The sequence below is a fragment of the Phyllobates terribilis genome, unplaced genomic scaffold, assembly GCF_046119375.1.
Source record: "Phyllobates terribilis strain yellow unplaced genomic scaffold, ASM4611937v1 Scaffold_8__6_contigs__length_399053987, whole genome shotgun sequence".
NCBI classification, from domain to species: domain Eukaryota; kingdom Metazoa; phylum Chordata; class Amphibia; order Anura; family Dendrobatidae; genus Phyllobates; species Phyllobates terribilis.
The window spans coordinates 251,992,111-252,010,193 of record NW_027362768.1 but is presented as its reverse complement, the minus strand read 5'-3'; the positions used below and the strand labels follow the sequence as shown (position 1 = coordinate 252,010,193).

At 45.9% G+C, this 18,083-nt stretch overlaps 1 protein-coding gene across 3 annotated transcripts in view; it reads left to right on the top strand.

Moving 5' to 3' along the window:
• MRTFA (myocardin related transcription factor A) overlaps positions 1-18,083 on the top strand; it is a 129,169-nt gene that overhangs the window by 95,934 nt on the left and 15,152 nt on the right. The window lies entirely within an intron of this gene.

Sequence of the window (18,083 nt, the reverse complement as noted above, 5' to 3'; positions counted from 1 at the left end):
CTTACCTGCTCCGGTGCCTCTGGTGCCTAGTGGCAAATACAGACCTGATTATATGGTCAAAACACCAAGGTTACTTACCGGTAGCTGTTTTTTCCAGAACCCATGAACGCACACCTTGAGAGAGGGATCCGCCCCACTAAGGACAGGAAACCGTCTGAAGTAAAGGGGCGGCACCTCTCCCTTGCTTTAGTTGATTAGAGCATTGAGAGGACCTCCAGGTAAAATGCTAGGCAAAGAACCAACACCTACATCACACACAAAGCACCCAACTAGTGCACACTCAAGGCGTGAAAAAACTGGGGGGGGAGGGGGGTGGAATATGGGTCCCATCTCTTCTTATCACTGGGCAGTCGACCCTGGTTAAATTTTCTCCTCTGAAAATAAAATTTACTTGTATCTCCTGAGAAACATGGAAAGCCTCTTTTCCTGTCGCCTGCTTTTTCTAGCACATCGTCCAATTTTTGGCCAAAAAGGAACTTGCCATCGCATGGGAGAGAGCATAACTTATGCTTTGACTGCAAGTCTCCCGGACAGCCCTTGAGCCATAAGGCTTGTCTGGCTGTATTCGACAGGTTTGCCTTCCTGGCTGATACTTCGGCAGACTCAGTCAGACTATCAGCCAGGAAGGCCGAAACTGCCTGTATTAGGGGTAAATTAGTCAGGATTCTATCCCTAGGATTTCTTCTCTCTAATCTGCTCTTCCAGTAGCTGTAACCAGACCATTAATGACCTGGCTACACATGTGCCCGCTACAGCTGGTTTAAGGCCCACGCATGACACACACATGACGCAGGAAGGAGTCTACTTTCTTATCTAGAGCATCTCTAAGGACGCCCGAGTCCTCCAATGGCAAGGAAGATTTCCTAGAGGATCGAGCCACAGCGCCACCCAGTTTGGGAATTTTGTCCCAGGACTCCGAATCCTTATCCTCAAAGGGGTATTTCCTTTTAGAGGAAGAAGGTAATGCCCCCAATCTTTCAGGCTTCTACCATTCCCGATCGATAAGGGCCTGGATCTTAGGGTTAACCGGGAATGTGCGCCTCTTTTTCTCCTCCAATGCTTCAAACATCATATCCTCTAAGGTTTTAGTTGCCCTTTCCTCTTTCAGCCCCATGGTGGATCTGATGACCTTAACCAGCTTGTGGGTGTCCTCAACAGGAAAGCAGGACCTACCACAGTCACTATCCGAAGAGGAAGAGGATGAGGAATCACTAAGAGCCTGAGGCTCTGACTGAGAGGAAGAATCATAACTAGAGGAGATTTCCGTATGGGACCTTCTTTTCTTTCTAACCAACCCCTTCAGGGAACGGCGAATCTCAGAGCGGACCATAGACCTGAGATTACTGGCAAAATCCGGCGTTCTCTCAATATAGGCTGAACACAGATCCTTCTGCCACTCTACAGGTAGGGGTATCTGGCATAAGGCAAACATTCTGTGTTTCTTTTTGGAGCTATTCTTCACGGGCTCCTAGGGGTTAAGCACATAAGAAAAAACCCTCTATTAAAATCAGGTGACATTCACGAAGCTCACTCACCCCTGAAGTCACTAAAGCGTACCGGATTTGAAGGTTGTGGCGGGATATGAGAAGAATCCCTTCAGAATGGCACCAAGACGTCCGAGACCTTGCTTCTGCGTATACTGCTGCGGTTGCTTGAGCGACTGTTCTTTTGTGGGGCGTCAGCCTGCTTTTTCTGCTGACACTGCTGCTGTCGCTGCTGAGGTGGGCGTGTCAGCTGCTGCTGCTCCTCCTGGCTGTCCTGGTCTGCCATGGCTTTCCAAGACTATGGGGCTGGAGCATGAGCAGCGCTGACCTTTCTTACCCACCTTTAATTAGGGTCTGGTGCCATCCAGTTCCTCCACTGGTTTATGGGCCCTCCCCGCTCCTCGCACCCTCCGGCCGAGGCTTCATTAACCGGCCGGTGAGCGTTCACAGGGCGCCAGCATCTTGATACCGGAACTCGCCCCCGACATCATTCGGCATGCCCCTCACAGCGTGCCCCGCGCCGTGATGTCAGGGGCTGCGTCATACCTAGAAGATGCCGCTCCACGCATGCGGCCAGCGTGGAGCTCCGATGGACGGCAGGGAGAGGGCGGCGCAGCGGTCTGCGGAGAGCCGGAGCCCTCCTCACCGCCTGAGCCCGCACGGCCGCAGCATCCAGGGAGCTGTGGACTGCACCTCCGGTCCCTGAAGGCTGGCTCACAGGCCGGAGCCTGCTCTTCCGCAACCGGGACAGGGCCAGGTAAGAGAGACACCTTCTTTGCTTCTTTCTTCTTCCCTTTCAAAAAACAGACAGGTTCCCATCAAGGACAGGAAAACAACTGAAGCGAGGGAGAGGTGCCGCCCTTTTATTTCAGACGGTTTCCTGTCCTTGGTGGGGTGGATCCCTCTCTCAAGGTGTGCTGTCATGGGTGAAGAGAAAAGTATTATATGCTCCTACACATTACACCTACAGGATCTTTTATGACTAATACGTAGTTGTTCTCAACATTGCAGCTATAACCATTTCCACTCTTCTGGGAAGGCTTTCTACAAGATTTTTAGAGTGTCTGTGGGAATTTTTGCCCATTCATCCAGAAAAACATTTTTGAGGTCAAACACTGCTATCATTTTCAGTCAGCTGTTTAGTATAACCCATTCTTTCACAAATATTTCTAAAGGCAGAGTACATATTGAGGTGCTGGTTTTTGTACACCTGTGGCAATAGGACTGAATGAAAAGCCACAATTTAATGTTTAATAGGTGTGTCCCCCATACCTTTTTCCATAGTACTTATGTGTATGAATATCAGTATATGGTTGCACATGATTGTGTCAGCTATTCATCTATATAATGTGTGTATGTATTATATATACATATAATGTATGAAAATGTGGAAAAGTTCACGGGGTGTGAATACTTTTTCAAGGCACTGTATATACATACAGTATCATTCATATATCCACATTTTTTCACGTTACACTAACAAACTTAAATTTTATGTGATACACTTCACAAATACTTGCTACTTTGTTGGTGTAAGGGAAATGATACATGGTTTTCTAAATATTTAAACAAATATAAATCTGAAAGTTATGACGCGTATTTATACCCCTAAATAAAATCCTGAGTGTCCAATTGCCTCAAGAATTCACAAAATTAGTACATTTAGTCCACCTGTGTGTAATTTATTCTCAGTATAACTACAGCTGTTCTGTAGAGGTTTGTATGAGAACATTAGGCATCAAACAGCATCATGAAAACCAAGGAATACACCAGACAAGTCAGGGATAAAGTTGTAGAGAAAAGTAAAGCAGGGTTAGTTTATAAAACAAAAACAAAAAAACAGCAACAATCCATCATCCAAAAATGGAAGGAGTATGGCACAACTTCAAGCCTACCAAAGCATGGCTTTCCACCTTAACTGATATCTCAAGCAAGGGGAGCATTAATTGGAGAACCAGCGGAGGAGCTGCAGAGATCCACAGCTCAGGTGGGACAATCTGTCCACAGGACAACTATTACTTATGTACTCCACAAATCTGGCTTTTATGAAATAGCGGCAAGAAGTAAGCCATTTTTGAAAGCAAGCCATAAGAATTCCGATTTGCAGTTTGTAAAAAGCCATGTAGGGAACACAGCTAACATGTGGAAGAAGGTGCTCTGGTCAAGTGAGACCACAAAGTAGAATAAACTTTGCTCTACTTTTTCAAACAAACCTCTGAGGCGTTCACAGAACAGCTGTAGTTATATTGACAATAAATTACACATGAGTGAACTCAATTTACTAATTATGTGACTTTTGAAAGAAAATTGGTCACTCAAGATTTTATTTAGGGTTATCAGACTAAAGGGGACGGGCTGAATAGAAATGCATGTTACAATTGTCACGTGGCATTTGCTGGGGTGGCGCTGGTCTCTGCACGCCGGGTATTCTGACAACGCACGCTGACAGTGCGCTCTGTTACCAGCTTGTCTCTGTTGATCTAAGTTGGCGATAGAGCGTGCTGTCATTGTGCACATCGCACAGGGACTAGCACAGCCCCTGAAATGAGTGTCACTGATGATGCTTCATTTGAGGGAGGGGGCAGGGGCTACATCTGTATTCAGTGAAGACAGACTTTCCCATTACTGAGATAAGAGATGGCAGGTGTTACTGATGAGACTCTATGTAGATAGGAGGGAGCAGCTCTGTCTGTAGTTCCTTCCTCTGTCCATCTACATAGAATCTCATCAGTAGTCTCTGTCATCTTCTATCTCAGTAATGGAACCTACAAAAGACAAAAATATATCTCATACCCTACCATCATTACCGTATATTCCGGCGTATAAGACGACCTGGTGTATAAGACGACCCCCCTACTTTCCTGTTAAAATATAGAGTTTAGGATATATTCACCGTATAAGACTACCCCTTTTCCAACGCATACCAAACACCGGTAAAAATTAAAAAAAAACAGATTTGAATTTAACATGGTCCTTTTTTAATTTAAATTCTTATGACATGCAGGTATATAGCAGGAAAACTGTCACTCATAAACATATTAAAATAGGGGGGACCCCACGTCATTTTTTGGGGGGGTCCCCCATTCTAATAGCTAGTAAAGGCTAGGTATTCAGCTGGGGGCTGATATTAGTAGCCTGGGAAGCTCCGTGGGTATTACCCCCTTCCCAGACTTCAAACATCTGCCCCAGCCGTCTGCTTAACCTCCGCTAGAGACTATAATGATGGTGGATCCCACGCCAATTTTCTTTTTAAAAAATCCTTTATTTTAACACTAAATGACAATTGAGGGGTTAATAAAGATGCAGTCCCTAAATTATTATTAATTTTGTAATTAATTTTTCCCAAAAATGTTGACGTGGGCTTCGCCATATTTTTGTGTCCAGCCAGGTACAGCAGGCAGGAACGGGCTGCCCCCAACCACCAGCTGCCTATTTGTACCTGGCCGGACACAACAATATAGGGAAGCCCTTTTTTTTTTAATTATTTCATGAAATAATTTAAAAAAAAAAAGACGTGGGGCTTCGCCCTATTTTTGTGTCCAGCCAGGTACAACTAGGCAGCTGGGGGCTGGAATCTGCAGCGCAGGGAGGCCCAAGCTTTCTGGCCCCCCCCCCGCTGCAAATTGCAGTCCGCAGCCACCCCGGAAAATGGCGCGTTCATAGAAGCGCCATCTTCTGGCGCTGTACCCAACTCATCCAGGGCCCTGGTGCGGTGGCTCACTGGGTAATAAAGGGGTTAAGGCCAGCTTGGCATTATCAGCTGGCCCTAAGCCCGAAATTCATGGGGTCACGCCAATATTAGACATGACCGCCATGAATTTCTAGTAAAGTAATTAAAAAAAACACAACACCCAGAATAAAGTCCTTTAATTGAAATAAAGACACAATTTTTTAATGTTCTAAATTAAACCATACTTACCATCACGCCCATTCCAGCTGAAGCCAACGATCTCCTGCAATAAAAGTAAAATAATAAAGCAACCTCATCCTTACCTTTCCATGGTTCCCAGGACCGGTCCAGCTCTGCTACATTCACATGACAGGCTGGACCGTAGCAGAACGCTGCCATCCAGCCTGTCATCCCGCAGACACTGAGAAGCGCAGGCATGCTTGTGCTCCTCAGTGTCTGACTGTGACGGCATCCAGATGAGCCGAGATCATGTCCAATGAACTCGGCTCACCTCATGCACGTCACTGACAGCGTGGGAAAATTCTCCTGCTCCCCGCATGCGCAGTAGAAGTTTCCCACGCTGTCAGTGACGGACGTCCAGGAGGTGAGCTGAGTTCATTGTCGGCTCATCTGGATGCCGTCACAGCCAGACACTGCAGAGCGCAAGCATGCCTGCGCTTCTCAGTGTCTGCGGGATGACAGGCTGGATGGCAGCGTTCTGCTGCGGTCCAGCCTGTCATGTGAATGTAGCAGAGCTGGACCGGTCCTGGGAACCATGGAGAGGTAAGGATGAGGTTGCTTTATTATTTTTCTTTTATTGCAGGAGATCGTTGGCTTCAGCTGGAATGGGCGTGATGGTAAGTATGGTTTAATTTAGAACAATAAAGAATTGTGTCTTTATTTCAATTAAAGGACTTTATTCTGGGTGTTTGTGTTTTTTTTAACTTTTACTATGGGGTTAGTAATGGGGGTGTCTTATAGACGCCTCTCCATTACTAACCTGGGCTTGATGTCAGCTGGCATTATAAGCTGACATCAACCCCAGCCCTATTACCCCCTGCCACCGCACCAAGGCAGCGTGGAAGAGCGAGGCCAAGTGCCAGAATTGGCGCATCCTATGAATGCGCCATTTCTGGGGCGGCTGACAGCTGGTGTTTCTAGCCTGGGAGGGGGACAATATTCATGGCTCCCTTCCTGGGCTATTAATATCAGCCCCCAGCTGTCTGCCTAGCCTTTGCTAGCTATTAAATTAGGGGGGACCCCACGTCATTTTTTTGGGTAGGTCCCCCATTTTAATAGCTAGTAAAGGCTAAGTATTCAGCTGGGGGCTGATATTAGTAGCCTGGGAAGCTCCGTGGGTATTACCCCCTTCCCAGGCTTCAAACATCTGCCCCAGCTGTCTGCTTAACCTCCGCTAGAGACTAAAATTAAGGGGAACCCCACGCCAATTTTTTTTTAAATAAATCCGTTATTTTAACACTAGATGACAAGTACAGTAACCAGCACTGTCACTGTACTTCTTATATATGTGACTGACATGTTTCTATCTATCTAATCTATGTGTGATGCTCTATCTTTCTGTTATAAATTGTCGGGTACAGATGCTGAATTGCCGGCCGGCTTTTTTAAAGAGACGGTGCATGAAAACACTAATATTTGTTTTAATAAATCCTTTACACTAAATGACAAGTACAGTAAGCAATACTGTCACTGTACTTCATATATATGTGACTGACATGTTTCTATCTATCTAATCTATGTGTGATGCTCTATTCTTTCTATTCTAAATTGTCGGGTGCCGGCTTATGCCGCTGCTGAATTGCCGGCTTTTCATATATTGTCACAGAAGCGATGCGAACTTCCCTGCTCCGGACACAGCGCAGCGCTTCTGTGACAAGTGAAAGCTGTCGGCACAGAAGCCCTGCGCTGTGTCCGGAGCTGGGAATACGCAGCGATGTGTCAGTTTCAGCACAGAAGCGCTGACTGTCTGGACCTACCGCCGCCGTATTTTAACTCCCTCCACCTTATATTAACTCCGACATGGCAGGGATACGGCCACGGCAGCTTATTAACACCCCCAGAGTATCCCCGCATGTCAATTTCTGAAAGTTCAAAAGCATTACCGGCGTATAAGACGACCCCAGACTAGACAGAAGATTTTTCAGTCTTCAAAAGTCGTCTTATACGCCGGAATATACGGTATATATAAATGTAAAGCAAAGTTGCATAATAAATATAGGGTACTTAGTGAACTATTTTTGATCAAAAAAAGTATACAAGCCGTCCCACCAGCGGCAAGGTGACCCTAAATTGGGACGGTACCTATACTGCCTATATTAAAAACCTTACTGTATATCAAAGTTGAAGCAATGCATATAAAAGGGTAGACAAATAGGACCGGGTCCCAACTCCAGACCACCCAGGCCCGTGGTAAGCTACATATATACCAGTCAGCTCAACAAAGGGAATGCCACACCCTTAAATTGCACAGAATGCAAACAAGACAAAAAACCAGGCAATGTGAACTGAGGTCTAAGATGGTAGACATGCAAGAAATAGGAGCATGTTCACACTAGCAAAAAAGAAACAAAACCTACAAAAGACAAAAGACAAAAATATATCTGTAACATACCTGGCGGCGTCCTTGCATGGTGGTCCATCTCCCACTGTGCAAGAGGGCGCACTTGATCTCCTGTCCAGAATGTCTCTCTGGCTTCCCTCCATGCTGTCTGTTTGTGTCTGTTTCTGCTGCTTAAGGGCGGCGCCCGATCACTTCCTGCCTTTTGTACCTGCTGTGGGTCACACCCCTTGTGCGTCCTCAGCCTATTGCTGTCTGTCACTTGGTATATAGCTCAGCAGCTCCCTTCTATCCCTGCCTGAGCATAGTGTTTCCTTCAGTGTGTGCTTGCACTCTGAAGGTGCCAGGTCCCGTCTCTTGTCTCCTGCTTTTTGTATCAGTTCCCGTGTCTGAACTGAGTCCTGTATGTCTCCTGCCTTGTGGTATCAGCTCCCGTGTCTGAACTGAGTCCTTTCTGTGTTCTCTTGTCTGTCCTGTCTGAACACGCTCCTAGCCTGTTCCTCCTGCCTTCTAGGGGCCGATTACCTAGACCCGTTCCTGTATCTTGTCTGACCTGTCTGAACACGCTCCTTGCCTGTTCGTTCCGCCTCTCTGGGGGCCGTATTCCCAGACCCGCTCCTGTATCCCTCTGCAGTGTCGGTCTCCTCCGTACACTCAGTTCCAGTCTGAACTCTCTCCTGTCCTTTACCTGTTTTGCCTCTATGTCCGTTCCCTTCCTTTTTCTGCAGAGTCTGAACTCGTACCTAACTCCTGCTTGTTGTCTCTGCAAGTACTGTGTGAGTATCTGGCTCTGTCTTTCCCTTCCTGTCTGTTCCGTGTGAACAGAGCCCTGTCCTCCCTGCTCAGCCTTGTCTGCACTCTAGCTGTGCTTGCCTGTAACCCTCTGCCTGTATTGTTCCTGAGTCCCGGTGTGTACTGGGTCCTATCCCGCCTGTGTTCCTACCTGCTAGTGCCTCCCTGTCTGCACTCTAGCTGTGCTTGCCTTTACCCCCCTGCCTGCATACCCGCCTGCCTGCATACCAGTCGTGCCTGCCTATACCCACCAGTCTGTGTGCCAGCCTACCAGCCTGTTCCTGTATTCCCCTGTGTGGGTCAACAGCCGTGTCCGGGGTCTGTCCTGGAGTAGCACCTGGTCCCTCTGCTCGGTTCCTCCTTGGTGCACTGGCGTCGTATGCCGTCGTGCGACCCTGGTCGGATCGGGTGAATACTTAGTCACGCCCCTCCAGGCATTCACTCTCCGGCACGGTCCAGTGGAATCACTACCAATCACACGCACACGCCGCTTAGCCCGGGCGTGTGCATAACAGCATGCTCAGGCCATGGTTCCCGTTGAGCCCCACGGCCTTCGCTCTTTGAGAAGTTTTTCCAGCGAATACATGCATTAAAATAAATAAATAAATTTTTTTCCCCCTTTAGCTGAGTTCCAGGCGAATTACGCACCCGTCCAGATGGATCTATCAGCTCTCGTTCCTGCGGATCCGCCACGTTACTATGGGGATCCAAGACAGTGTCGTGCATTTGTGGAGCAATGCATGCTACACTTTAAGGCCTACCCTCTCTATTTTCCTTCCGATTGGGCTAAAGTGGCCTTTATGATTGACTACCTAGCGGGTGATGCCTTGAAATGGGTCACCCCCCTATGGGAAGCATGGGATCCTGTCATCCTTGACCTGCAGGCCTTCCTGGTGGCCTTTCGTATGGTCTTCGAGGACCCTAACTCTGAAGCCCCTGCTGAAGCTTCACTTCCCAATATCCCGGAGCAGCCCCGACGGGTAATGTGTGTGGGTAGCGCAATAGTCCTCCAGCCCAATGAGACTACTGCCCACCCAGAATCCTCACAGGGTGACTACGCTTTCCGGAATACTTCTCTCAACCTCAAGAGGCAGTCCAGACGTGCTAGACTTAGAGGCAAGCCGTCACGCCAGGGTCTGTCCTCCCTGAGACCTCCTGACCCCAACCTTGAAGTCCCTACTGAAGCTTCATCTCCCTGTATCCCGGAGAAACCCCAATGGGTAATGTGCGTGGGTAGTGCACCAGTTCTCCTGGCCGAAGAGACTTCTGCCCATCCAGACTCCACACAGGAGAACTTTCTGCACCCGGCATCAGATGCTTCTTTCTCTTTAACCGGTGTGCATGTCCAAGGATGCTCCAAAGCTGTGGTTACCTCAGAGTCTGTGCACCTCTACTACCTGGCGGAGGATCCCCTGTTGCCTCCTGAACCCTCCGGGATACCACTCGATGACAAATAGAGAGAGACTTCTCTACACCCGGTACTCAATACTTTGTCCGCTTCGTCCTGTGAGCCTGACAATGGGTACCCCAAAGTGGTAGTTACCTCCGAGTCTCTACACCCCTCCGACCAGGCGGAGGACCTCCAGTTGTCTCCTGAACCCTTCGGGGTGCTACCTGGTAGCGAAAGGACAGAGACTCTCCTATACTCTGTACCTGATACCTCGCTCGCTTCGTCCAGTGAGTCCAACTTAGTGTACTCCGAAGCAGAGGTTACTCCTGAGTCTCTACACCCCTCCGACCAGGCGGAGGACCTCCAGTTGTGTTCAGAATCCTTCGGGGTGCCACCTGGTGGTGAATGGACAGAGACTTTCCTATATCCTGGATCTGATACCTCGCTTGCTTCGTCCAGTGAGTCCGACCTAGTGTACTCTGAAGCAGAGGTTACCCGTGAGTCTCTACACCCCTCTGACCAGGCGGAGGACCGCCAGCTGTCTCCAGAACCCTTCGGGGTGCCACCTGGTGGTGAATGGACAGAGACTTTCCTATACTCGGTACCCGATACCTCGCCTGCTTCCTCCAGTGAGTCCGACCTAGTGTACTCTGAAGCAGAGGTTACCCGTGAGTCTCTACACCCCTCTGACCAGGCGGAGGTCCGCCAGCTGTCTCCAGAACCCTTCGGGGTGCCACCTGGTGGTGAATGGACAGAGACTTTCCTATACTCGGTACCCGATACCTCGCCTGCTTCCTCCAGTGAGTCCGACCTAGTGTACTCTGAAGCAGTTGTTTTCTCTGAGCCTCTGCACTCTTCTGACCCGGCGGAGGACCTCCAGTTGTTTCCTGAATCCTCCGGGATATCACCAGATAACAAAGAGACAGTGACTTTTCCTCATTATGTACCTGATAACCCGTCTATTTCTTCCTGTGAGCTTGACAAGATGTACCTCGAAGCAGAGATTACCCTTAAGTCTCTGTCCCCCTCCAACCCAGTGAACGACTGGCCCTCGAATTCCCTGCGGAAGATTCTGGCAGGCCTGAAGAAGAGGGGGCGTAAGGGGGGAGGTACTGTAACATACCTGGCGGCGTCCTTGCATGGTGGTCCATCTCCCACTGTGCAAGAGGGCGCACTTGATCTCCTGTCCAGAATGTCTCTCTGGCTTCCCTCCATGCTGTCTGTTTGTGTCTGTTTCTGCTGCTTAAGGGCGGCGCCCGATCACTTCCTGCCTTTTGTACCTGCTGTGGGTCACACCCCTTGTGCGTCCTCAGCCTATTGCTGTCTGTCACTTGGTATATAGCTCAGCAGCTCCCTTCTATCCCTGCCTGAGCATAGTGTTTCCTTCAGTGTGTGCTTGCACTCTGAAGGTTCCAGGTCCCGTCTCTTGTCTCCTGCTTTTTGTATCAGTTCCCGTGTCTGAACTGAGTCCTGTATGTCTCCTGCCTTGCGGTATCAGCTCCCGTGTCTGAACTGAGTCCTTTCTGTGTTCTCTTGTCTGTCCTGTCTGAACACGCTCCTAGCCTGTTCCTCCTGCCTTCTAGGGGCCGATTACCTAGACCCGTTCCTGTATCTTGTCTGACCTGTCTGAACACGCTCCTTGCCTGTTCGTTCCGCCTCTCTGGGGGCCGTATTCCCAGACCCGCTCCTGTATCCCTCTGCAGTGTCGGTCTCCTCCGTACACTCAGTTCCAGTCTGAACTCTCTCCTGTCCTTTACCTGTTTTGCCTCTATGTCCGTTCCCTTCCTTTTTCTGCAGAGTCTGAACTCGTACCTAACTCCTGCTTGTTGTCTCTGCAAGTACTGTGTGAGTATCTGGCTCTGTCTTTCCCTTCCTGTCTGTTCCGTGTGAACAGAGCCCTGTCCTCCCTGCTCAGCCTTGTCTGCACTCTAGCTGTGCTTGCCTGTAACCCTCTGCCTGTATTGTTCCTGAGTCCCGGTGTGTACTGGGTCCTATCCCGCCTGTGTTCCTACCTGCTAGTGCCTCCCTGTCTGCACTCTAGCTGTGCTTGCCTTTACCCGCCTGCCTGCATACCAGTCGTGCCTGCCTATACCCACCAGTCTGTGTGCCAGCCTACCAGCCTGTTCCTGTATTCCCCTGTGTGGGTCAACAGCCGTGTCCGGGGTCTGTCCTGGAGTAGCACCTGGTCCCTCTGCTCGGTTCCTCCTTGGTGCACTGGCGTCGTATGCCGTCGTGCGACCCTGGTCGGATCGGGTGAATACTTAGTCACGCCCCTCCAGGCATTCACTCTCCGGCACGGTCCAGTGGAATCACTACCAATCACACGCACACGCCGCTTAGCCCGGGCGTGTGCATAACAATATCTCATACCCTACCATCATTATATATAAATGTAAAGCAAAGTTGCATAATAAATATAGGGTACTTAGTGAACTATTTTTGATCAAAAAAAGTATACAAGCCGTCCCACCAGCGGCAAGGTGACCCTAAATTGGGACGGTACCTATACTGCCTATATTAAAAACCTTACTGTATATCAAAGTTGAAGCAATGCATATAAAAGGGTAGACAAATAGGACCGGGTCCCAACTCCAGACCACCCAGGCCCGTGGTAAGCTACATATATACCAGTCAGCTCAACAAAGGGAATGCCACACCCTTAAATTGCACAGAATGCAAACAAGACAAAAAACCAGGCAATGTGAACTGAGGTCTAAGATGGTAGACATGCAAGAAATAGGAGCATGTTCACACTAGCAAAAAAGAAACAAAACCTACAAAAGACAAAAGACAAAAATATATCTCATACCCTACCATCATTATATATAAATGTAAAGCAAAGTTGCATAATAAATATAGGGTACTTAGTGAACTATTTTTGATCAAAAAAAGTATACAAGCCGTCCCACCAGCGGCAAGGTGACCCTAAATTGGGACGGTACCTATACTGCCTATATTAAAAACCTTACTGTATATCAAAGTTGAAGCAATGCATATAAAAGGGTAGACAAATAGGACCGGGTCCCAACTCCAGACCACCCAGGCCCGTGGTAAGCTACATATATACCAGTCAGCTCAACAAAGGGAATGCCACACCCTTAAATTGCACAGAATGCAAACAAGACAAAAAACCAGGCAATGTGAACTGAGGTCTAAGATGGTAGACATGCAAGAAATAGGAGCATGTTCACACTAGCAAAAAAGAAACAAAACCTACAAAAGACAAAAGACAAAAATATATCTCATACCCTACCATCATTATATATAAATGTAAAGCAAAGTTGCATAATAAATATAGGGTACTTAGTGAACTATTTTTGATCAAAAAAAGTATACAAGCCGTCCCACCAGCGGCAAGGTGACCCTAAATTGGGACGGTACCTATACTGCCTATATTAAAAACCTTACTGTATATCAAAGTTGAAGCAATGCATATAAAAGGGTAGACAAATAGGACCGGGTCCCAACTCCAGACCACCCAGGCCCGTGGTAAGCTACATATATACCAGTCAGCTCAACAAAGGGAATGCCACACCCTTAAATTGCACAGAATGCAAACAAGACAAAAAACCAGGCAATGTGAACTGAGGTCTAAGATGGTAGACATGCAAGAAATAGGAGCATGTTCACACTAGCAAAAAAGAAACAAAAGACAAAAATATATCTCATACCCTACCATCATTATATATAAATGTAAAGCAAAGTTGCATAATAAATATAGGGTACTTAGTGAACTATTTTTGATCAAAAAAAGTATACAAGCCGTCCCACCAGCGGCAAGGTGACCCTAAATTGGGACGGTACCTATACTGCCTATATTAAAAACCTAACTGTATATCAAAGTTGAAGCAATGCATATAAAAGGGTAGACAAATAGGACCGGGTCCCAACTCCAGACCACCCAGGCCCGTGGTAAGCTACATATATACCAGTCAGCTCAACAAAGGGAATGCCACACCCTTAAATTGCACAGAATGCAAACAAGACAAAAAACCAGGCAATGTGAACTGAGGTCTAAGATGGTAGACATGCAAGAAATAGGAGCATGTTCACACTAGCAAAAAAGAAACAAAACCTACAAAAGACAAAAGACAAAAATATATCTCATACCCTACCATCATTATATATAAATGTAAAGCAAAGTTGCATAATAAATATAGGGTACTTAGTGAACTATTTTTGATCAAAAAAAGTATACAAGCCGTCCCACCAGCGGCAAGGTGACCCTAAATTGGGACGGTACCTATACTGCCTATATTAAAAACCTTACTGTATATCAAAGTTGAAGCAATGCATATAAAAGGGTAGACAAATAGGAACGGGTCCCAACTCCAGACCACCCAGGCCCGTTGTAAGCTACATATATACCAGTCAGCTCAACAAAGGGAATGCCACACCCTTAAATTGCACAGAATGCAAACAAGACAAAAAAACAGGCAATGTGAACTGAGGTCTAAGATGGTAGACATGCAAGAAATAGGAGCATGTTCACACTAGCAAAAAAGAAACAAAACCTACAAAAGACAAAAATATATCTCATACCCTACCATCATTATATATAAATGTAAAGCAAAGTTGCATAATAAATATAGGGTACTTAGTGAACTATTTTTGATCAAAAAAAGTATACAAGCCGTCCCACCAGCGGCAAGGTGACCCTAAATTGGGACGGTACCTATACTGCCTATATTAAAAACCTTACTGTATATCAAAGTTGAAGCAATGCATATAAAAGGGTAGACAAATTGGACCGGGTCCCAACTCCAGACCACCCAGGCCCGTGGTAAGCTACATATATACCAGTCAGCTCAACAAAGGGAATGCCACACCCTTAAATTGCACAGAATGCAAACAAGACAAAAAACCAGGCAATGTGAACTGAGGTCTAAGATGGTAGACATGCAAGAAATAGGAGCATGTTCACACTAGCAAAAAAGAAACTAAACCTACAAAAGACAAAAGACAAAAATATATCTCATACCCTACCATCATTATATATAAATGTAAAGCAAAGTTGCCTATTTCTTGCATGTCTACCATCTTAGACCTCAGTTCACATTGCCTGGTTTTTTGTCTTGTTTGCATTCTGTGCAATTTAAGGGTGTGGCATTCCCTTTGTTGAGCTGACTGGTATATATGTAGCTTACCACGGGCCTGGGTGGTCTGGAGTTGGGACCCGGTTCTTTTTTATGCATTGCTTCAATTTTGATATACAGTAAGGTTTTTAATATAGGCAGTATAGGTACCGTCCCAATTTAGGGTCACCTTGCCGCTGGTGGGACGGCTTGTATACTTTTTTTGATCAAAAATAGTTCACTAAGTACCCTATATTTATTATGCAACTTTGCTTTACATTTATATATAATGATGGTAGGGTATGAGATATATTTTTGTCTTTTGTAGGTTTTGTTTCTTTTTTGCTAGTGTGAACATGCTCCTATTTCTTGCATGTCTACCATCTTAGACCTCAGTTCACATTGCCTGGTTTTTTGTCTTGTTTGCATTCTGTGCAATTTAAGGGTGTGGCATTCCCTTTGTTGAGCTGACTGGTATATATGTAGCTTACCACGGGCCTGGGTGGTCTGGAGTTGGGACCCGGTCCTATTTGTCTACCCTTTTATATGCATTGCTTCAACTTTGATATACAGTAAGGTTTTTAATATAGGCAGTATAGGTACCGTCCCAATTTAGGGTCACCTTGCCGCTGGTGGGACGGCTTGTATACTTTTTTTGATCAAAAATAGTTCACTAAGTACCCTATATTTATTATGCAACTTTGCTTTACATTTATATATAATGATGGTAGGGTATGAGATATATTTTTGTCTTTTGTCTTTTGTAGGTTTTGTTTCTTTTTTGCTAGTGTGAACATGCTCCTATTTCTTGCATGTCTACCATCTTAGACCTCAGTTCACATTGCCTGGTTTTTTGTCTTGTTTGCATTCTGTGCAATTTAAGGGTGTGGCATTCCCTTTGTTGAGCTGACTGGTATATATGTAGCTTACCACGGGCCTGGGTGGTCTGGAGTTGGGACCCGGTCCTATTTGTCTACCCTTTTATATGCATTGCTTCAACTTTGATATACAGTAAGGTTTTTAATATAGGCAGTATAGGTACCGTCCCAATTTAGGGTCACCTTGCCGCTGGTGGGACGGCTTGTATACTTTTTTTGATCAAAAATAGTTCACTAAGTACCCTATATTTATTATGCAACTTTGCTTTACATTTATATATAATGATGGTAGGGTATGAGATATATTTTTGTCTTTTGTAGGTTTTGTTTCTTTTTTGCTAGTGTGAACATGCTCCTATTTCTTGCATGTCTACCATCTTAGACCTCAGTTCACATTGCCTGGTTTTTTTATCTCAGTAATGGGAAAGTGTCTTCACTGAATACAGATTTTACCTCAGAATTGAGAATTTTGATAATGACTGATAAATTCTGGCAGAGAAAGAAGCAGATCTGTCTGATAAGATGTATTAAAAAGTTGCTTATTTTCACGTGTACTATTGATTTATGAAATAAAAAGTAAAACGACTTATATTGTTTAAGCAAAATATGTAATATAATGCACAAACAAAGAGATGCACTATATCACCAGTTCATTTTGGCTTCCTTTTGCATCAGGCCTCTAGCCAGATGTAATAGCCTTTGATCTATGGCAGACCTGGAGGCCTAATATTGGCTGCTGTGATCACGTTGCGTAGGCTGACGGGGTGACTCTGTGCCTCTTCATGTCTTAATGGGAACTGGTATGATCCATTAAAACATGAAGTGGCAATGTTATGATGGGAAGTGATCAGGGCTGCCAACTTGACTTTTTATTTTGTCTGGAAACCTTATAAAAAAAAATCACGGACAGACAATATTTTGTTTGGAAAGCCATGATATATCATTGTGATAAGCCCATAATACTGATATTAAGACCTCAGCAGCATTTACTGTGAAATAATTAGTCAAAATAATCAATTTTCTTAAGCCTCAAAAAAAATTTAAAAAAAAATCAAGGACGCCCTTAATTTTGTTAATGACAGGGCAAAAAATTGCCCTATTTTTACTGACCTTTGGAATTACTGGATGGTTGGCAACCTTGAAAGTGACTAAGTAACTGTAAATAAAAAAATACTGCCAGTTAATCTGCAGATTTAATAGTTCAATATGTATGTGGGTATGTAGCAAAGGTGAGTGTAAGTCTGTGTGTGTATGTAGCAGAGGTGAGTGTGTGTGTGTATGTAGCACAGGTGAGTGTAAGTGTGTGTGTATATGTGTATGTAGCAGAGGTGAGTGTGTGTATATTTATCAGAGGTGTGTATATGTGTTTGTAGCAGATGTGAGTGTGCGTACACGGCAATGGCGAGCATGTGTGCGCACTCACATCAGTTTGGCAGAGGCCTGTACGTGTGGGCGTGCGTGCGCGCGCGCATGCATACGTGCAGCAGAGTCAAGTGCTTGTGTGCACTCAGCAGTATATCATAGGTGAGTGTGTATATGCTGGTGTGTGTGTGTATACAGCTGAGCTAAGTGTGCATACAGCTTCGTTGTGAATATATATGCACTGCAGGGAGTGTACTTAATGTGCATGCTGTAAAGCTAGAAGTCTATAAAACACACAGTGCTGAGAAATACTAGCAATAGATTTGTCATCTCCCTAGTACAGTCAAATTAGTGATATTGAAACCTCCACTTCTTTACATCGATACTGAAGTTTCAATTAGTAGGGACATGTTTCCTATGTTCTGCAGTATCAAATGGAGCTGTATCTTATAGTAAGGTGCGTGCTATTGTCCAAAAAGTACAGTAGATCTTTAACACAATTTCTACCTCCTTTTCGTCCTGTGCAGATTTCTGATCTATGCTTGGTGTATGCGCCATGAAAGATCCTGATTAGTGTTGAGTGAGTATGTTCTGTTAACCCTTTCGGCGAGTATGCTCAGGCCGAGCACCGAGTAGTTACAGCTGCTCGGTGATATGGTTGAATCGCTCCCGTGTGCATGATTTGCGACTGTTTAACGGTTTTATTACATGTGAGGAATGTGTAAGAAATAGACAATCCTCACATGTAATAAAGCTGTCAAACAGTTGCAAATCATGTACATGGGAGCGATTCAAACATATCACCGAGCAGCTGTAACTACTCGGTGTTCGGCCCGAGCATACTCGCCGAAAGG